Here is a 19,338-nt window from a genome sequence, read left to right on the forward strand (position 1 = left end):
TCTTGCCCCCCAGGAGAAGGGGAGTCGCCGTGTGTCCGTGTTTTTTTTTTTTTTTTGTTTGTTTTCTTTTTTCTGCGACTGATATTATTACATTGTTTATTTACATGTTTTTGTTTTTGGCGTGTAATCTGTTATGCTCCTAGATTTTTCTTCCTGTGTAAAAGAAAGGTTGAGCTACTTCCAGCTGAAAAAGTTTCGGTTACTTGCTTGATCATATTGTTCTTTCAATATTCAAAGCTGAAGCAAAAGCTGCTTCTAGAGAAACACCAGTTCTGTCACTAGAGTACAACGCTTTCTCAAAAACATGACAGGCCATTGGCTCAGGGTAGCGATCATGCAGCTTATCGGTCACAGTGCGCACAAGAGCATCAGGTCTCCGTCTCATCACAGAGCCTATCCGTGGTGTCTCCACTCCACTCTGTGCCCCATCCCGTTCCTTAGAGTCAGCACATGGAGATCCCCTACTGCGACAGCATGTAATGTTGGAGGCGTTGGAAGTCCTGATCCATCCATTCGGAGCAGGAGACTGTGTTTTGATGCAAACATGGAAAGAATCAAAGCTGCAACGTGAGTGGGAAGGACTGTTCCAAGTGCTCCGGACTCCTGAGATGGCAAGAAGAACGGCTGAGAAAAGTGCCTGTTCCCGTCCTGGTCTCCATTCTGCCAGCCTGCTCCTTTTCATTCCTTCTTTCTGCTTCTTTATTGATGACATAAATTCATCGCATCGTGTTGCCTTCCTTTTTTTTTTTTTATCTTGAGGGCAGGCTCCCCTCTTATACCCTTCTCTCCACAGCAGTTCTTTTCAAAACAACTTTTCATTGGTCAAACAACTTTGCAAATAACAGTAACAGTAAACACTCAGAAACTTCCATGCCTCAATGGCTGGAGAACAAGAAACCCGAGACTGCATGGAGTCTCCTGAATCACCCTTCTTTGTTCCCTCTAAACTCTTTTACATTCCTGATGGCCTCATCGATAAGAGTCTGGTGTTATCTCAACCACTGGGCTTTCCAACCCCCATGGCCACCCTCCCAAATCTTCCCCTTCTTTATTAATACCAACCATTTTCTTGACACGAATTACCACTCCATATATAACACTTCCAATTAGGTAGTAAATTCTTCCTTGCCCTCCCATCACCACATAGCCACCAATACCCTATACCTAATTTTCACCCACTTTCCAAAGATCCATCCACTCCAGACTCCTTATCAGGGTCGTATGCTACTTGGATAGTAATATTACAAAATGACCTTAAATTGGCTAGATTATATCCCCCTACATTTGCCGTTTTTGAACAGTCAGGTTCCCGACCAAAACTAAGCCCCAGATCACGCAAGATCTTTTGTTCGCTGCTATCATTGTCCCCCATACACCGACTTTTAACAGTAACATTTCCCGTGCTTGTAAAGCAAATTTCGGTCCCTCAGGGAGGGTATAATTTACCCTTTCCATTCCTCAACATTTAGCGGACCGCGTCTGATTATTATATAATGCATTAGTCCAATTTCTGGAGGGTATCCCATATAGCGGGATTTCCATATTGCCCCTCGGAAGTGCAGTACACATCCAACAGTCAGATAAATTTAAAGATTGGGCAACTTTTTCAGGTATGTTTACATACGAGTTTTCCTTCCATGCTTGAGCTGATACAATAGTTACAAGCAATGTCCAAAGTCTATACGTGTTGCCTTTTCAATTTCAACTTATTGGGTCCCGTCATTTCAAGTGTCCATGGACCGTGCGTTGACTTCTTGATTCTCGTGTGGTGAATCCAAGTAGGTTGTTCTTTAATTTTTACTGCGGTGTATGGCGTAAGCAGCACCTGAAAGGGTCCTTCCCATTGGGGTTCCAAAGTTTTTTCTGCAAGAGACTTTACATATATACATGTATAATCTCCAGGTTGTAAATTGTGTATAGGTCTATCCAAAACCCTACTCCGGGTTCCAGCTACGTATTTTCCAATTTTGTCTAATTGTTTCCCTAATGCCACCATATAGGATGTCATAATTTTGTCTCCTGCTTGTGCTGACATCCCCTTCTGTATTCCATAGGGTTGTCCATACAGGATTTCAAAAGGGCTCAGTCCCTCCTTTGCTCTTGGCCTTGTTCGTATGCATAAGAGAGCCAAAGGAAGAGACTGAGGCCAGGCCAGATTCGCTTCCTGTCCCAACTTTACAATCTGTTGTTTGATCAAGTGGTTCATCTTTTCTACGTGGCCACTCAATCGAGGGTGATATGGGGTATGAAGTTGTCAATCTATACCTAGATGGCGGCTGATTTGTTGCACTATTCTTGAAATAAAAGGCGGTCCCCTGTCAGAGGATATAGTAGCTGGTACCCCAAAACGTGGTGTTATTTCCTGTATTAGTATTCTTACCACTTCCCTAGCCTTGGCTGTTCTGGTAGGAAACGCCTCTGGCCAACCTGAAAAGGTGTCTGTTAATACCAACATGTATCGGTTCCCCCCTTTTCTTGGGAGTTCCAAAAAATCAATCTGCCATTGTTGTCCAGGCCCATTACCCTTTCCAATTTGGCCTATCCCTAATTTTGGAGTATTTTGGGGATTAGTCTGGAGGCAAAGGTCACACTGCTGAGTCAGTTGTCTCACAGTGGTTCCTTGCTACAATTTCTCTGATCCAATGTTTATATAAGGCTTCAATCCCCCAGTGCCTCTTTCTATGTTCCTCTCTTATCAAGGGCCATATCATATAAGAGGGAATAATCATTTTCCCTTGGGGTAGAGACCAACCTTCCTCATTATAGGAACCTTCTAGATCAGTAATTAATTTCTGATCTTCCTTGGTATATTTGGGCTTATCTTCTAGGGAGATTTGCCCACTGGGGATCAGGGCCCCGTCTGTTTTTACCTCTGTAGCTCACTCGGTGCTTACCTGAGCATAAAGTGAAGCATCCAACTTGCCCCTCTCCCTCTCTGAAGCAAGAGAGCTGATGGTGTTGATGCAGCGGCCGATATGCTGTGACAGCAGTGCTAGGTTCTTTTTGCTGCAAGGAGAGGAGAGAAGGTGCCCATTGGAGGCTGGCACTAGGAGCAGTGCCCAGATGCCTGACTGTAGATGTCAGGGCCTGGGGTCACCAGGTGGGACCCGTACTGGGTGGGCAAGGCTTGTGTGGAGGCATCTTCTCCCTCTCCCATGCTGCTGAGCCAGGGATAGAGGGCAGTCATGGCATGCAGTGCACAAAGCCCTTTCCAGCTCCTGCTTCTCTCCCTTCAGGGAAAAAAGCCGGAAAGGGAGACAATGGAGAGCACTGGGCAGGTTGCCGGCACCACTGGGCAGCTGAGGCCTGCCTCAGGCAGCAGGCATTCAAGCCAGCTTCCCATGAGGAAGGACCAGCAAAAAAGCACCACCCGCTCTGTCTTCCTTACAGATTCTGAAATCTCTGGACAGCGTGCTGGAAGTGCTGGTGTGTACTTCGTCGGACTACACTGCCACTACGCTGGAGATTATCTTGCAGGTCTGTCCCCAAGGCCGCGACGGGGCATACCCTCTTTCCAGGCTCTTCTCTTGTTCAGGAGAAGCCTGGGCACGCTGCGTAAACCCTGCCCGGCACTTGGCAGAGATGCCGCTACGGGAGCTGCCACTGCATCCCAAGGCAAACCAGCAGCTTTTCTCTTCTCAGGCCCTGCTGCCCTACACAAGATCCGAGAAAGCGGCAAAGCGTCGGTATGCCGTGGGGAGGATTGCCAGTCTGAGCGAGGCCCTGATCCCCACTTCTCTGATGCAAATAAGGAGCTGGTGGTTCAGGCAACCTCTAAGCACTCCCTCACCCCTTCCTGGTGTCTCAAGTGCACTAGCGCAGCCAAGCTGCCACTGTCCATCCTCTCAACCCCAGGACTCGTTCAGAAACAGTGGGCACAGTCAACGTTCGCACCTTCCAGACGAAGCCTGTGCCACTCCTGGGGCAGCTGATGGGGTGCCTCACCCTGTGCTGTGCCGAGGAGGACAAGAACATCAGCTGTGGGTCTGCAGAGGCTCTTTACGCCATTCACAGGATCGTGATGGTGCGACAGAGTAAGAGAGGCTGGGGTGGGCTAGCACCTTCCAGACACAAGGGCCCAGTCAAGACCAGGCATGGTGATACGCCGCTTTGTCCGCCCTCCCCAGCTAGAGGAAAGAGCAGCACATTCCTCCAAGGGTGGAGCAGGGGAGCAGCCGTGCTGCACCAACCCTAGGGGGCTCCCCCAGCCCCTATTGGAGCAGCAGGATGTCCCCTGGGGCAGTGGCTTAGTAGCACTCCTGAGAACCAGTGGACTGGAGAGCCTGTAGCAGTAGCAGCATCGTGGGGCTTCTCTCCTGCTTCAGAGCAGAAAGCCGGACCAAACTCTCTGGCCTTTCTGCAGACTGCGAGGCGGTTTGCCCTCCTCCCCCTTGCAACAGAAGACCCATTTCCTCCCTGGCATGTCTCCTGTGCCCACCCCTTACCCTCCACCCAACACAGAGTGCCCCTTTTTGACAGACACAGCGCCCTGCCACAATCAGAGCTCTGCTTGGTGTTCTCAGCTGTCTTCTCCAAGCAGCAGCTTCTCCATCATTCCTACCACTCACCCACCCTCTGTTTGCCTTGCTGCCCAGGCCACATGATGACACCTACCTATCCGAAGCTCAGGCTGGAGCGGGAATGCCCAAGCACCTTCCTGCCCAAGGACGCTGCTAACAAGCTGACGGTAATGAGCCCCTCTCTTCCTGGGATTCTTGGCTGTGAGGTTGACAGGAGACCTGGATGAACCAGTGCCCCAAGAACTGCGGGCAGGAGGCAGGGTCCGTCACGGCCTCCCAGCAAGCCGGCTGCAGGGTCCCACCATATCTCAGCAGGGAGCACCACAAGGCTAGTGTCAGTGGCCAGCGTCAGCACTGCGGGTCCAGCTGTCCTGGCCACCCACAAGGCCTGGCTGCCTACACACCGCCAAGTGTACCCTAACCCTGACCTCCACCACCTGCCTTCACCCTGCGGGGCAGTTCCCTCTCCACAGCCACTGAGGCTACAGTCACCCCAGCCCAGGCCGGCCCTTGCAAGCCCACGCCAGCTCGTGCTCCTGCCTGTGCTGGGGGCACAGTGCCAGCACTGCCCTGGCTCTCTCTCCAGAGCTGCCCTCGCTGCTCAGCTGCAGCCCGCCACCAAGGCAGGCTGTGTGACATGTCTTCCCTCTCGCAGGTATTTGGCAGCTTCCTCTTCCCCATCGAGAGGACGGACTTCATCCTCACCATCTTGGAGGGCATGACACACCCCAGGGTCTCTGACACAAAGATGGTTGCCCGCGTGTTGGATATGATCACAGACTCACAGATGGAAGAGGTTAGCAGTTTGCAGACAGATTGCCCTGTGCTTTTACCCTCTCGGGGGCAGTTCCCCTTGGCCCAGGTCCAGGGCTTGGGAGTCCCCGACAGCCATTCGGGCTGGCAAAGAGCCACAGGTGGGAAGCATTTGCTGGTGGCAGCTGGGGCCATGGCTGTGCTCTGCTCCATTCTCCCTCGTCTCTCCTCCAGGTGCCACAGGTCATGCAGATCATCCATGACCGCCTGGCGTCGGTCAGCAAGGAATCACTCCTGGACATCCTGAAGAGGACCCTTTCCCAGATCACCTCCTTGCACCCTGGGCACGCGGTCCAGGGCCTGCTGGAGGTCTTCCCGTGGTGCGATAGGTACAGGGCCCACCCACCCACCTCTGGCACAGCTCAGGACCCTCAGGGCTGGCACAGGCCAAGGGGCAGTGGCTGGGGTGGCCCCATCGACATCACGCTTTGTCTCTGCAGGGTTGCCACAGCCATGTGGCAGATGATGATCTCCGAGCCCCGCGTTGCAAAGGGCGTGCTGAGAAACCTGCTGATGCAACTGTCGTGGTTTAACCCGGCTGGCAGCTAAACACCACGCAGCCGTTCGCTCACCCTCCCCCTCCCCTCTCTGGGACGGGGGAGAGAAATGGAAAGTGAAGCCCGTGAGTTGAGATAAAGACAGTTTAATAAGACAGGAAAATAATAATAACAATAATAATAATAATAGTAATACAATGATGATGATAGTACTACTACTAATAATATGTACAAACATGTGATGCACAATGCAATTGTTCACCACCCGCTGACCGATGCCCAGCCTAACCCCGAGCAGTCCGGCCCCCTCCCCCCGGCTAGCCACCCCTATATATTGTTTAGCATGACGTCAGATGGTATGGAATACCCCTTTGGCTAGTTTGGGTCACCTGTCCTGGGTCTGTCCCCTCCCAGCTCTTACTGCACCCCCAGCCTGCCTGCTGGCAGGACAGAGCAAAAGGCTGAGATGTCCTTGGCTTGGTATAAGCACTGCTCTGCAACAATTAAAGCATCGGGGTGTTATCAGCACTCTTCTCATCCTAAGCCAAAACACAGCATTCTACCAGCTACTAGGAAGAAAATTAATTCTGTTCTAACTGAAACCAGGACAGCAACGCACAGGGCCTGAGCACGATGGCTTTGGCCCACACCACAGCTGTGTCCGTTCCTGGGCTGTGAGTTCCTGGACCAGGCCTCGCTCACCCCCAGTGGGGCTGCACTCCCCTCCCCATCCCCTCCTCCCCTCTTCCTCTGTCCCCGAATGACAGCCTCCCCCGGGGCTCCCCAGTCAGGGGGGCTGGGAGCCAGAGCCCAGCAGGGCCACATGCACTGCTGGGGCCCCACTGCGCACAGGCACGCAGCCCACCCCTGCCCTGCCGCTCTCTGTCCTCCTCCCTCCCCGCCTGCTCCTGCCTTGCTGGGCAGCCCCGGGCAGGGCGGCTGCCTGGCCCAAGCAGGCTGCAAGGTTTGGCCCAGGGAGCTGAGGACAGCTGGCAAGACCCCCGGGGCCTGCTGGGCCCTTTGCTCTGGACACGAAAAGCTGGCTTGCCCATGCCACAAAGCAGAGCCGAACCCAGGGAGCCACTGGGGCTGGGCCCCAGGCCAGGCAGCCAGGCAGCGGGCTCTGGCCCGGTGCCTCCGTCAGCTCAGAGCGATGCCTCACCCCCACCTCCCTCACCCCCCAACCCGCAAGCTCTGGCAGTGCTGCAGGGACATCCGTGCACTGAGAGCTGCACCTGACTGTTTTCTGCAGGTAACCAGTGCCATGAACATGATCTTCCAGCTGCCCTCCAGTAAAAACATTGCGCAGTCACTTTTCCACAAGCTCTACATTGCCATGCTCTTCCAGATCTCCTTCATCCATGAGTGCACACTGCAGGACTTCAGCAGGAGCAGCAGTCAGATGGGGGAGTGCATGTGGCCTCCAGGCAGCTTTCTCAGGTGCTCCATCCCCTCTGCCAGGTCTGTGCCCCAGGCCGGAGCCAGGGCCGGGGCGCCACATGTGACGCGCATTGTGCTCTGCATGCAGGACTGCGGTGATGACCATGAGAGCTCTTTTCCAACACCTGGGGGGTGCCACTTTGGTTGAAGACATCCAGACGCAGGGTGGCTGGGACACGCTTTTAAGACATGAGACCTTCCACACAGGTGTTGCTGTGCTGACTAGGTGAGCGCCTCATCAGTTGTCCTTGTCTCCCCTGGCACTCTTCCCCCAGAGGTGGAGGGCCCCACGTGATCCCCTTCGTCGTGGCTGGTGAGGTGTCCCCAGGGGTCCGAGGGACAGCGTTGACCCTCAGTGCTGGTGACTGAGGGATCTCAGGAGAGACCGGCAGGGGGAGTGGCCTCTTTGATCTTTAAGGTCCCTTCCAACCCGAGCCATTCTATGATTCATTCTATGATTTCCATGCTGCTGCCTCTGAGAGCTCCTTGGTGAATGTTATAAGTTAGACCACACAATTTACTGGTCTATTGAAATTATTTTATTAATCAAGTAAGCAGACACAAGCAAAACAGCGCTGGGCGGCTGGGGAGTCTCCACTCCACCACGGCACGCAACTTCCCCTTTCCAGTGTTGCTGTTTTATAGCATTGAAGTTCCGGCTTGTCGAGACTTGTTGACTTGTCGAGACCTGTCGACTTGTTGAGACCTGTCGCCTTGTCGACTTGTCGAGACTTGTTCTGAGGCTGCGCAGTCTGTTGTTGGGGGTCGTTATTCTTCCTCCGGTGATCACGCGTTGTGCTTGTGTTCAGGTGGGGGCAAAACAAGATGTCTTGCGGTGGATGGGTGGTATCTTACAGAATCTTTGTTTTAACAAGGATATTTACCCAACCCCCCTTCCCCATTTGTCCCCATGTTACAATGCCGTGAGTTGTGAAACCTTATCTCCTCAGTAGATTCTTTAAATTCTCAAGGACAATGAACAAACCCCTACTAATTTATCACAGTGAAGGGCTGCTGTTGCCCAGTGCAAGAGGAGGACTCGCAGGACCTGTCACCTTCCAATGCACTCCTTCCTCGGGGACCAGTGGTGCAGGAGAGTGCTGGGGCTGGCTCTGCAGGCAGTGCCACAGCCTGCACTGGAGCTGTGTGGCAGAGGAGCCGGAAGGGTGGCCAGAGAGCGCGGGAAGGCTCAGTGGCCTGGGGATCCAAAGTGGTCAGGAAATGGCATCTGTTGGAAGGCCACAACTTGTGTGTAGGCAGGGCGTTTCTCAGTGAATCGAGCACATCTGTGCTCGTCACCCTCCATGTTTGCAAAGGCAAGGTATATGGTGAAGGGCGGGCGGCCTCTCCTCAAGCGGATGGCACCAGCTGCTGAAGCAGAGTGCAGAAATGCAAGCCTTGCCCTGGTCTGGCCCATGGGATAACAGCTAGCGCTGACAGCACAGTCCCAAGGAAGTTTGTTTGCCCGGCTTGGTACTACCAATGCGTTCTTCCCCTGGCCAGGGCTCTGCGAAGCAAAGCACCGCTCTGCTGTGCCTCGGTGTTTGAAGAGGCAGTCAGAGGTCTCTGCCAGAGACAGAAGCACAAGGAGATCGCCACCGTGGCTGTCTTCACGGAGGTAGGGCCTAGCAGCAAGCGGTGCCTCTCCAAGGTGCCTTGAAACTCTGGGCTCTCTGGCAGATTCAGCGTGCTGCCAGGAGTCCTGCCGGCTGGGCCAGGCTCTCACTGGGCTGCTGGGTGTCTTTCAGTTGCTGGACTGCGTAGACTTTGAGCAGCATGTCAATGACTGCATCCTGGACCTTCTTCGTTCACACCTGCGCAGTCAGTCCTCGGTGCTGCGTAGGATGGCGGTTACAAGCCTCGTCACGCTGTCTACGAGACCCAAGATGGTGCGTGGGGGCATCTGGGCCAAGTGGCGGCATCTGCCTGGGGCTGGGCTGTAGGTGCTGTTGCCCGCAGAGGCTTGCTTGGACTTTGCCAAGAATCGGGAGGGGCGGTAGTGGCTCCACTGCTCTCACTGCCTTTTTCATCAGCCCCTGAGCGCTTCTGGGCAGCCCCTGCCTGGACTGTGCAGCACGAGGAGAGCGGCACCAGTGTCCGCTCAGAGGCACCTCCTGCTGTGCCAGAAAGAGGTCAATGCCAGGCCCCAGGCCAGCCAGCGCAGGGCTGCCTCAGCTGCAGGAGCACTCTACCCAGAGCAGTCATCCTGCTGAGGTTGGGAAGATGAGCCCCCGCACGGGGCCAGGCTGACACGAGTGGCTGCTTCTGCAACCCAAGGCAGCAGCCTTCTGTCTCAAGGGGCCTCAGCACGCTCCTGGAGACAGACCTCTGCTCTGGGCTGTGCCTGCTGTAAGCAAAGGGCTTCTGCCAGGATGGTCTTCGGTGTTTCTGGAACAGAACTGCTGTGTTTCATGTAGGCAGTAACTCTGCAAGACCTGCTGCCAGAGGTCATGCAGCAAGTGCAGGATGCCAACAGCGACATCAGTATGAAGGCCGTGACTGCCCACACACTTGGCCTACCTGCCACAGCTCACTGCAGAGTGAGAGCCAGGAGCGTGTCTCCCTGTCTGCCACACCGACCCCTTGCTCACTGTGAGCTCAGAAGAGCCTGGACTGAGGTCGTCCCTTGTTCTGTCTCACCAGGAATCCAGCTGCATGAGAGAGCTCTCCGTCCTTCTCTGCAAGTATGCCATGGAGGTTGCAGAGGGCACCCATAAGATGGAGATGGAGAAGCAAGTGCAGAGCACCGTCCTCCCCCTCTTCTTCCACCTGCATGACCAGAACCAGCGTGTGGCTGAGGTGGGGACACTAAGCTGAGCAGTCACTTGAGGGGGCAACACCCCTCAGGAGGGCCTGAGCATTAGGGGCACGGGCTGTTAGCAAGGCTCCCTCTGAATGTGCCTCACCTCAGGGCCGAAGCTCCTGAATCCAAAAGAAAGGTGCAGAGCCCCTCTGTGCCTGCACCAGGCCCACCACAGCCATTTTGCCCCTACTACGCCTCCGCCCGCACAGAGGGCCAGAGCGGAGGGGCTTCTCCCTGCCCCACATCCAGCCCCGCATGCAGCCCTCCACAGAAAAGCCCACTGGGAGGCTTCCTGCAGCCCCAGAGCTGTCAGGGGCCAAGAAGGTGGGCACGGACATTTTCCAGACCTGCCCTGCCTGCTCCCAGCTGTGCTCAGCAGTGCTGCATAGCCACAGATACCTAGGCACTAGAGTTTTCACAGGCATCTCAGGTGTGCCTGCAGGTGTCTGAGGCCAGTGGTGAGGTGCCCAACAGTTGTCGACCCCATGTTATGCACAGGGACCCGCCAGATGCCTAGGCTGAATGCTCCTTTGCTCTCTTGGGCACGAGCACCCTGGAGCCGCCAGCGTGCTCACTGCAGAAACCCTGGCCTGCAGGCTGCTCTGGGCCACGCAGAAGGGTGCAGCCCCTGCCAGGGGTTGCAGGAGCCAGCATGGCTGCCAGCCTCACCAGCCTGGGAAGGAAGCCGCAGCCAGGGCAGGGGTCTGGCCCTGTGTCCGCGGTGGCGGGCTCTGAAGCCCAGGCCCTAGGGAACAGCCTGCTGGGGTCCCCGTGCGTGGTGTCCCTGGCTGCCTCCTGCCCTGGTGCCTCAGTGACTGCAGCGCTTCACCTGCCTGCTGGCCTTGGCTGCAGATAAGCAGCTCTGGGGGACCTCTGTCCTGCAGCCCCAGCAGCATGAAGTGCCGAAGCTGGTGGTTGCCCCACACCTCTGCCCGAGCACTGAACCCTCTGGCAGATGCCTTCCCCAGCTGCTGCACCTCCCCAGCAAGGGCCAGGAAAGCCCCCAAGCCTCGCCAAGGTGCGGGACAACCAGGGCCTGTCCCATGCGCAGTGGTTTCATCTCCCACTCTCTGCTGCTCTGCAGGCCTCTCGGGAAGCCCTCCTTGGTGCTGCCAAGCTCCTGAAGTGGAAGCAGCTCAGGAACCTGCTGGAGACAGCGCAGCCACAGAGGATTGGCAAGTGTCTGGTAAGGACAACTGCCCGAGGGCTCCCAAAACCTGGCCCAGACAAGGCCTGCCAGCCCTGGCCCAGGGTGTGGGGTGGCTACCCTTGCCTCTAGCCACTGCTGCAGGCCAGAGCCCCCAGCCTGCAGCCATACACGCACCCCTACCCCCACGCCCCAGCACATAGCAGTACAGGCTCTTCGACAGCCTCGTCGCTCTCCCAGGTCCCAGGCATACCGACAGCTGACCCTTGGCAGTGGGGTGGCACCTCAGCACCCTGCCCCTTGCTCCCTCCAAAGCCTGGCCCCAGCACCAGCTGGCTGCTGGTTGGGCATCAGGCTATCCCAGCAGGGGAAGCCAGTCCCACGTACAGGGCCGGCCTGGCCAAGGGGCGAGGCTGCACCAGCCCCATCCACATGTACTATTCTCTTCCAGCTGGTGGGGCACAGCAGCAGAGTGGATGACTACCTGTGCCAGAGCCTGCCATACCTGTGGAGCCCCCGGGAGCCCCTGCAAGAGGCGGCCATCAGGTTCATTGGTGAGTCACAACCCCATGGGCCCTCTGTGCCCCACAGCAGCTTGGCCGCAGCCCCAGCTGCTGCTGAATCAGCCACATGGCTGCAGAGCACTGCCTGCTCAGAGTGGGCCTGGAGTGCCTGTGGGGGCTCCCTGCTGCCCTCGCCCACCCCCTGCCCACGCAGTGGTTGCTGGTGGGAAGCTTAGCGGGTGCCTCGCAGCCTCCTTGGGTGTTGTCACACTTGGGCACACATGGCCAAGCCGGCAGGGATGTTGAGGGGGGGACTGCGTCTGGGGCGAGCTGGCCAGCGGGATCTGTGATGGGCTGTGTGTAGCCAGGGCTTGCCGGGCAGCACTTGGTGGATGGGCGTGAGGAGAAGCTAAAGAACATCATCGAGGGTGAGTGAGGGCAGTGGGGTATCAGCAGGAACTGACTGGGAGGAGAAAAGACCCTGGGCAGTGAGCTGCGACCCCTGCCCCAGCTGAGGAGGTGGGGTGGCCTTGGCAGGAGGGGTTCCTGGGCGTGCTTCCCACTGATACGGGCTCTGACCTCCACTCCGTTCCTTTCCATGTCATCCCTGAGAAGCATGGAGGGCTACAGCAGCCCTTCGGTCTCCTCCCTGGTGACTGAAACCATCCTGGTCCCGAGAACTTCCTCCACATTCAGCCTGCAAGCACTACGTTACCGGCTCCGGAGGGTGTGGGAGAGGAGGCCCCGTGTCCCGAGAGCTGGCTGGCTGTGCTGCTGCAGCTGTGCTCAGTGCTGAGCCCAGCTCCAGCCCTCGGGCCCCGCCGAGTAACCCCTCTGCTGGACTTTCCCCAAAGAAACAGCCCTCTTTCTTCACTGCTTGAACGTGTCATTTTTTTGTGTGAAAACTGAACGGTTAGAAAACTCCACAGCACCAAGCTGCTCTGCTAGGCTGTGAAAGCAAGAGGAAGGAAAGCTTTTGCTTCCCTGGCCACAGCGTGTTAGAGCAACCCACCGCCTCGGCCTTCCTGGGCCTCGGGCCATTTTGCTAGGAACAGCATGATTTTAGAGTGAGCCTGATGGTACGGAACTGATAGATTGCATGGCCAGCCCTGAGTCTAACTGACAACCTACTCACGTCCTCTGGATGAACTTTGCTCATTATAATCTCATTACAGTGCCAAAATACACCTCCATCCCCAAGGCTACCCGCCTCCAAGGTGCAACTCCCTCTCACTGAGCACGCGCTCTGAATTTCCCTGAGCAAAAACAAAAGCCAGGAAAATGTATACCAGTCACAACAAAGGCGCATATGACTTGAGTCACTCACTACCTAAAAGTAGGAACATAGTAAAAAAAGGGCTCAAGAGAGGAAAATGTCAGGGAAGACACCACCGCAGACAAGTCGGGAGGACGTCGCTGACTCCTGGCATCAGCCGAAGGCTGCCGTGCTGAACCTCTCTTCCCCCCTACAGGGATGCCTACAGGGCGAGATCTGAACCCTCAGTTATAGCGAGTGCTTCCTTGGGAAACCTAACATCCTCTATAGAGTTGTTCCACAAGTTAACGTATATGTAGTTGGTTGTGTTAGTCATATTCTTGGTATTTGCACGTGCTTTGCAGACAGGGTCTTCATCACTGGCAATCCAAAAGAACCTGTGCTCGTGTTGCTCCAATAAACTACACCAGTCATTTACTAGACTGAAAGTGTATTACACTATATGTGCATCCATGATCACGATAATTTAGTCTATTGAATACAACCGGATTTATAGTTCCAAACAGGACATCACTCACAATCCAAACCCAGCCACCCCCAGCCCCTCTGATATCTGAGGACAAGTTGGAACGCAAGGGGGTTTAGGTCCTGCCAAACTTCCTTAGCCTTTAACACAACACGCTATACTAAACGTCCGCTACAGTGGAGCAAATTACTAATGTTCCGGCAGATTCTATCACCTCAGCGCTACAGGAGGTCACATCCTTATCAGCAGGGGTAGTTCAGAACCATGAGGGGTTAGACTGCATAGAAGCATCCCATGGAGCAGTAGGTACACGGCTGCGTTGGAGCTGCTTGCTTCTACGTAGGTGAAAATCAGGTGATCGCCAGTGATGCTGTTATCTCAAATCCTTCGTGCCCCACGCTGGCTGCCCAAAAGGACTGCTGTGGCTGAACCCCAGTGGGAAGCTGAGCACCACACAGCTGCTCTCTCACTCCGTCCTTGCACCAGGAGTGGGGAGAGAGCAGGAGGGGCCAAAGTGAGCAAAGTCATGCATTGAGGTAGCGCCCAAAGAGAGCGGGCTGGCTTCTCCTGGGATGTCAGCCATTGCTGTAATGAGCACTGAGCCAGGGCCAGGGAAGGCGCTGCAGCTGACATGCGGGACAACGGAGGGATCAGAAGTGGCCAGTGTGGGTTTCTGAAGGGCTGGTCCTGGGTCTTTGTGCCTAAAGGCAGGACTCCGCAGAACCACCAGCAGGGGACAGGTATCAAGTCAAGGATTAAGGGATTACTTGAACAAACTCAGCCACCATAAACAGAAATGGAGGTGGGTGCTCTGACCAGCTCCCCGAACACAAGTAGCGGTATGCCATGATACCCCAGGATCGCAACCCTATGGTTGTGGAGTCTTTTCTGCGCATGAGTTTGGCGAGCCAGGCAGGAGGACTCTGTTCAGCTTCGGGATCGACTGTGGAGCGGTCCTCCTAGGCGCGCCCCGATACCCTTTTTCTCTCTCGGAGGAGCTCCTCTCCCAGCCTCTCACTGCAGGGATATAGGAAGTTCCTGTGGTTGCGGACAAACGGTATACCTTAATTAAGGTAAGCCAATTGGCTGGGGAGGTCGATAAGCCGCATAGAGATGTCTAGCGCGCAACACGAACACTCGGATTCAGAGAACAAACTGACTAGCCTTTTCCTAGGGTAATCAGCCCCTGATTTTGGTAGGAATAACGGGGACCTGGGGAATCTATCCTAGCGGATTCCTCCACTGGTTATAATGAAGATAGGGGAGGAATGGAAGTGAAATTTCTTATTGATGTTATAAATGAAGTCTCAACTCAATCTGAATTTTTTAATATTTATAAAACAAATATTTATAAAAAGTATAAAAGGTATAAAAGCTATAAAAGGTATAAAAGCTATAAAAGGCAAGTAAACAGCGCTGGGTGTGCAGGGAGTCTACGCTCCACCAACATGCACACACAAACATCGAACATTCTAAATATACAGAACATTGCTTTACATACTAAACCCGAGTATGTCTATACAATCAGAAAAGGTAACAAACAATCCTTTAAGTTCCATGACTTAACAGTCTCCATTTTCCATTCCTTTTCTTGTTTACAAACAAGTCTCCATTTTCCATTGCTTTTGAACAATACGTCTCACTTAAAGTTGTCAAGCAACTTGACCTTCAGGCCTTATGTATCCCATTCTTCCCATATCGAAGAAGAACATATCCGTCTCCTTTTCAAGGCCAATGAGGCCTGGGTCAAAAGGCATGACCAGGTCAACAGGGGACGTAACAGCAAAAGCCTTTGATGGCTGTAGCAGCAGAGGGGCCGATGGCGTAGCAGTCGGATCAGTAAAGGAGCCCGCAGCTCCCTCACTATCTGGCAAACCACACGTTTCTGACTGTGGGCCCACAGTGCTCTTTAAGGCCTCAGAGACTGCTCGCCAGGTGCTGAGCAATCCCACTGTAACCTTGTCATTTTCAGTTGCAGTCCCACACCTTGACCTCAATTTGGTCCCATATTTCAGGCTCATAAACTGTCCGATTGTTAATAAGGAGAATAAGCTCTAAGGTTACCAGGGCAGTAACGCTGACAATTGACATATGTCTTTGTTCCTAAGGACGTATGATTCCCCATAATGCGCAACTGCTGACGAGCGAGAGGCAGTCGTGTGCACAGATCCACTTCTCTCAGCTTGAGCTTCTCTCCAGCTCCAGTGCGCCCATTTCTCGCGACTGTCTGTACGAGCTTCTCTGAGCAGTTTGCTGACTTTGGCCAAACCCATCTTCTTGAAGCAATCAATGTGCCTGTTCCCGTCCTTGTCTCCATTCTACCAGCCTGCTCCTTTTCATTCCTTTTTTCTGCTTCTTTATTGATCATAACTTCATCACATTGCGTTGCCTTCCTTTTTTATCTTGAGGGCAGGTTCCCCTCTTATACCCTTCTCTCCACAGCAGTTCTTTTCAAAACAACTTTTCATTGGTCAAACAACTTTGCAAATAACAGTAACAGTAAACACTCAGAAACTTCCATGCCTCAATGGCTGGAGAACAAGAAACCTGAGACTGCATGGAGTCTCCTGAATCACCCTTCTTTGTTCCCTCTAAACTCTTTTATATTCCTGATGGCCTCGTCGTTAAGAGTCTAATGTTATCTCAACCACTGGGCTTTCCAACCCCCATGGCCACTCTCCCAAATCTTCCAATTTCTTTATTAATATCAACCATTTTCTTGACATGAATTACCACTCCAAAAATAACATTGATATGGGGGCAACATATTCGGTTCTAAATCAAGCATTAATGCCTTTAGGGAATGATTATGTTAGGGTAAAAGGTGCAACCGATCAACCTGAAAAGGCTTATTTTTGTCAACCTTTGAAGTACAAGTTAGGGAAACAATGGGGCATACACAGATTTTTATATATGCCTAACTCCCCATGGGCACTCTTAGGTAGAGATTTATTAGAGCAATTAGGAGCAGTAATAAAATTTGAAAAAGGGGAGATTACTCTGGAGGTAAGTGATCAACAATATATACAGGTAATGAGTTTAGCCCTAGTCAACCTTCCAATGGAAGGACGAGTTGGGCTACTGATGTACCTGGGAGAGCTAGAAATGCCCCACGTGTTGAGATTCGACTCAAGGAGGGAAAGCAGCCAGTAAGGATCGAGCAGTACGCTCTAAAGCAGGAAGATAGGGAAGGAATTCGACCAATAATAAAACTGAAAGTAGGATTGTTGAGGGAATGTGAATCCAATTTTAATAACCCTATATTACCTGTCCACAAGCCGGATGGGTCATATAGGGTGGTCCAGGATCTACAGGCAATAAATAACTGTATTAACACCAGAACTAGCCTGGTTTACAGTTTTAGACTTAAAGGATGCCTTCTTTTGCCTCCCTCTCCATGAAGCCAGCCAGAAAATATTTGCATTTGAATGGGAAAACCCCAAGAGTGGGCGTAGGACCCAACTCACCTGGACGGTGTTACCCCAAGGATTCAAGAATAGCCCCACAATATTTGGAAGTCAGTTAGCGAAAGATCTTGAATCCTGGGAGGCCCCACCAGGAGAAGGGAAATTACTGCAATATGTAGATGATATTCTGACTGCTACTAGAACAAGGGACACCTGCCTGACTTGGGCGGTGAATCTGCCAGACTTTCTCAGACTCCAAGGGTACAGGGTATCTAAGAAAAAGGCCTGAGTAGTACAACAACAGGTAACCTATTTGGGATATGAAATCACTACTGGGGAAAGGACCTTGAGACAGGCTCAAAAAGAGGCAATATTCCAAACTCCAAGACCACAAACAGTGAAGGAACTATGGACCTTTTTGGGTATGACCGGGTGGTGCCATCTATGGATTTATAATTACGGACTGCTTGTTAAACCCCTGTATGCACTCACAACTACTGAACAGAAATGCCTTCAATGGAACAAGGAAGCAATACAAGCTTTCAAGCTACTGAAGAAGGCCCTGATGTCAGCTCCAACTTTGGGACTCCCAGATGTGAGTAAGCCATTTTACCTTTTTTCCCACGAGAAGCAGGGGATTGCCCTGGGAATATTAGCACACGATTTCTCCAAACGATTGGACACAACTGCAAAGGGATGGCCTGGATGTTTGCGAGTGGTTGCGGCCGTAGTACTAAAAATCCAGGAGGCCCGAAAATTTACCTTGGGCCAGAAAATAACTGTGTTAGTATCCCATACGGTATCTGCAGTACTGGAAGCAAAAGGTGGACATTGGCTCTCCCCACAAAGATTTTTGAAATATCAGGCTACAGTGGTTGAACAGGATGATGTGGAAATTGTAGTCACCAACATTGTCAATCCAGCTTCTTTTCTCAGGGGGAACACAGGGGACCCAGTGCATCACAACCGCCTGGAAACCATCAAAGCAGTATATTCGTGCCGTCCAGATCTGAAAGACAATCCTATGGAAGACACGGAAAACTGGTTCACTGATGGGAGCAGCTAAGTCGTAAGTGGCAAACGACATGCTGGTTATGCAGTTGCCACTTCCAAAGGTGGTAGAATCTGTGCCTTTACCTGCGAACGCTCCACAAAAGGTGGAAATAATTGCTCTGACCAGAGCCTTGGAATTGGCCCAAGGCAAAATCATAAACATTTATACGGACTCAAAATACGCCTTTGGGGTTGTACATGCACACGGAGTGATCTGGAAGGAAAGGGGATTCAACTCCCTGAGAAAGTGGCAATCGTGCACATCAGAGCACACCAAAAAGCAAACTCAGAATTTGAAAAAGGAAATGAGCTGGCAGACAGAGAAGTAAAACAGGCAGCTAAAAAGGTGGTAAAAACAGATGGGGCCCTGATCCCCAGTGGGCAAATCTCCCTAGAAGATAAGCCCAAATATACCAAGGAAGATCAGAAATTAATTACTGATCTAGAAGGTTCCTATAATGAGGAAGGTTGGTCTCTACCCCAAGGGAAAATGATTATTCCCTCTTATATGATATGGCCCTTGATAAGAGAGGAACATAGAAAGAGGCACTGGGGGATTGAAGCCTTATATAAACATTGGATCAGAGAAATTGTAGCAAGGAACCACTGTGAGACAACTGACTCAGCAGTGTGACCTTTGCCTCCAGACTAATCCCCAAAATACTCCAAAATTAGGGATAGGCCAAATTGGAAAGGGTAATGGGCCTGGACAACAATGGCAGATTGATTTTTTGGAACTCCCAAGAAAAGGGGGGAACCGATACATGTTGGTATTAACAGACACCTTTTCAGGTTGGCCAGAGGCGTTTCCTACCAGAACAGCCAAGGCTAGGGAAGTGGTAAGAATACTAATACAGGAAATAACACCACGTTTTGGGGTACCAGCTACTATATCCTCTGACAGGGGACCGCCTTTTATTTCAAGAATAGTGCAACAAATCAGCCGCCATCTAGGTATAGATTGACAACTTCATACCCCATATCACCCTCGATTGAGTGGCCACGTAGAAAAGATGAACCACTTGATCAAACAACAGATTGTAAAGTTGGGACAGGAAGCGAATCTGGCCTGGCCTCAGTCTCTTCCTTTGGCTCTCTTATGCATACGAACAAGGCCAAGAGCAAAGGAGGGACTGAGCCCTTTTGAAATCCTGTATGGACAACCCTATGGAATACAGAAGGGGATGTCAGCACAAGCAGGAGACAAAATTATGACATCCTATATGGTGGCATTAGGGAAACAATTAGACAAAATTGGAAAATACGTAGCTGGAACCCGGAGTAGGGTTTTGGATAGACCTATACACAATTTACAACCTGGAGATTATACATGTATATATGTAAAGTCTCTTGCAGAAAAAACTTTGGAACCCCAATGGGAAGGACCCTTTCAGGTGCTGCTTACGCCATACA

The 19,338-nt window shown here is 52.6% G+C and overlaps 1 protein-coding gene and 1 long non-coding RNA gene across 3 annotated transcripts in view; both read left to right on the plus strand.

Moving 5' to 3' along the window:
• LOC137846722 (uncharacterized) overlaps nucleotides 1-19,338 on the plus strand; it is a 96,959-nt gene that overhangs the window by 60,446 nt on the left and 17,175 nt on the right. The gene's annotated exons all lie outside the window — the stretch shown is intronic.
• Nucleotides 9,920-11,775, plus strand: LOC137846792 (uncharacterized). Its single transcript, XR_011090649.1, has 3 exons — nucleotides 9,920-10,069; nucleotides 11,158-11,259; nucleotides 11,672-11,775. It is a non-coding gene; the product is annotated as an uncharacterized lncRNA (long non-coding RNA).

This window comes from Anas acuta, chromosome W (genome assembly GCF_963932015.1).
Source record: "Anas acuta chromosome W, bAnaAcu1.1, whole genome shotgun sequence".
NCBI classification, from domain to species: domain Eukaryota; kingdom Metazoa; phylum Chordata; class Aves; order Anseriformes; family Anatidae; genus Anas; species Anas acuta.